The following is a 3000-nucleotide window of genomic DNA, read 5'->3' on the forward strand; positions in this document are numbered from 1 at the left end:
GGAATATCCGTTGGTAAAGAGATATCATTTTTACTAACGGATAATCCGTTTCTAATTACCAACGGAATATCCGTAAGTAAAAGATCAAAATGTTACACGGTTATATTAGACACAGAATATCCGTTGGTAAAGAGATATCATCTTTACCAACGAAAAATCCGTTGCTGATTATTGTAGCTAAAAGTGAATACTTTTACCAACAGATAATCCGTTTCTAATTACCAACGGATGCAATCCGTTGGTAATAGAGGAAGATCCACATGTTAAACGATTGCATCCGGTGGTAATTTTTCGTAAGTGAAAAGCTATTTTTTAGCAGTGATCGCTCGGATCACCGTCCCACTAGTCCAACCAGTAACTCAATAATACCTAAATCTGGTCAACGCCTTGAGTAGGATTTAATAACTACGTTAAAATCTACTTTTTTTATAAATATATAAGTTCTGAAAAAGTGTTTAGATAGTTTATTAGATAAATTAGTCACTCTACAATGCCTTAATAGAGAAAATAGATTGTAATGACTTTTTGTGCGAAGAAAGATTGATATGAGTTCTCCAAATGTCAAAATTTAAGCGATATGAAAAAATTGCGCAATGAAGATAAATGATATGTACTTTTATGCCAATTATCTATATTTCACGGAAGGATTTAACAAAACACGATGGGATTTAATGGAGCATGATAAAACTGACCAACTCCGCAATAAATGTTTGAAACGAGGGTGTAACAAATTTGAAATGATTGGGACTATTTTTGCCATGAGTTATAACGATATAGATTTATTATTATTATTATTATTTTTTTTTTTTGCTAACTATCTCAATTTCAAACACATTGTACTCACGAGTGTTGACAGGTTCTGGAGTGCCTGTCAAGGGTGCTACCGCATACCCCGGGGTGATAATTAGCACTTGCACCTCACATCTCGGCACGAGAAACCCAATGACTCAATCGTATGGATATGTAAAATACAGGATTTCTAATCCCAGCATTATGGCCGGGTAAACCATTACGAAGCTTGAGATTTTTGGATTCTTAGGTCGACTTATATGATGTCTTCTATGTGCATTTTATGAATTTATTTATAAATAAACATTGAAAGCTTTATGGGCTCTAATCTATGTAAGCCCTAGGTAGTAGTGATAGCAATTTACCCCACGCCGAATGGAGCAAAAAAACTAGCATCGTCGCAGTGCGTGGCACCCTGCCACGTGAATTTTTTTTAATTAAAAGATTAAGGTTCAACTTGCTTCAAATAGAGGGATGTGACCTATTTTCTAGTATCCTCAATTGTACAAATCTTATCAAATTTCACTAATTTATATATACCATTATGCAACTTTATCAAATTGATATTATATTGATAAAAAAATATAAAAAGATATAACATTTTCAATTGAACAAATTTAAAAATATATTAAAGTGTGTGGGATTACAACTTTTGTAACAATATCAAAGGAAAAAACACAAAAAACCTTGTTCATCCTAATAATCAATGTTGTGTACCAATAGCAAGCCCCCTACCCCGACCCCGTCCCTTTGCCATCACTACTAAGTAGACAACTACAGTGGCAATAGTCAAGACAAACTCTAAAAAAATCCAAAATATATGGATAATGTCATTTGTGCAATAATTTTTGACAACATTGTTGACAATGTTGTATGTGTAAAAAATGTGTTGGTTGGAAGATAAATTATTTTTTAAACTGTTCAATGAAAACGAGTCGAGTGGCATGTGTCAACAATATTGTAAAAAAAATTGTACACCAAGCATGATTGAAAATATATAGGTGTGAATCGTGCGATCTCGAGATTTGGGAAGTACCCATTTTTTAAAAGCCCTCGTTTATTTTAAATTATAATGACTAGAATAGTATTTTTCTTTTTGAGAATGTGTGGTTTCAAAAATAAAAAAAGTTTTTCGATTTACGTGTAATATTATTTTATGGAATATTGTATAATTGAAAATGAGAGAGAGAAAAATGAAATTTAATTTAATGTAGGCCAAACGGCTCTATGAACCTCATTATCTAGAAATTCTTTTTTTTTTTTACTCGTTTTGAACCATACTATCTGAATAAAATAATTTTACACGAATATTCAAAATTTTCCATACTTTTTAACTATATTTTCCAAAACATTACTGTTACAAAGCTCATTTTTCATAAAAATAGGGCTCAAATAGCTGTATGACCTGTTTTTGAGTTTTTCCACCGACTTTGGGTTGCATTGTTTATGAGAGATTGATAAATTAGGGGCTGGTTGGTTTATCATTTTCGGGCCATTTTTAGTTTTTAATTTTTCAAAAAGATGAAAACACGTTTGATTTCCCGTTTTCAAAAATGAGTTTTTGAAAAAAAAAATTGTGAAGAAAACAGAAAACGAAAAAAAGTCATTTTCCCTATTTTCAAGCCAAAAGATGCTAAAATTGAAAAGACGGAAAACGCCATTTTGTAAAATGACAGAAACCCAGTTCCACACTTCCACTGCATCTACTCCACCTCAAGCCGACACCTTCTACTCACGAACCCGACCACTGTACCGCCAGACAAACCACCGGATTTCCACACCATCAACATGTCCTTATCCCATTCTTCAACTCCATACCAACATCTAAAGAAAATGGGAAAGATTTTGCCTATTCGAATGCAGTGAACCACGCACAGTGCTGCCCAAATTTTGACGTCGGCATTGAGAATCACGGTTGCGCACTGATAAGTGTGTTTTTGCACACTTATTTAGGTCACAAACATGACTTAATAATGAGTAAAATGATTGAATTGTGACTTAATCTCGTTATATTTGTGAATTGTAGGGAACACCGATGAACATGGTGAAATTGAGAAGAAAAGAGCCGAAAAAAGACTAAAATGGAGCAAAGTGATAGTTCGAGGACCAAGTTGCAAATAATCCATAAATGAGACGGGAAATGGAATGAAGATTCAAGAGTGTTAGAGGTTAATCGGATGAGGAAAGGAGTCAAGAGGTGAAATATGATCG

This window comes from Olea europaea, unplaced genomic scaffold (assembly GCF_002742605.1).
Source record: "Olea europaea var. sylvestris unplaced genomic scaffold, O_europaea_v1 scaffold2553, whole genome shotgun sequence".
Lineage (NCBI taxonomy): Eukaryota > Viridiplantae > Streptophyta > Magnoliopsida > Lamiales > Oleaceae > Olea > Olea europaea.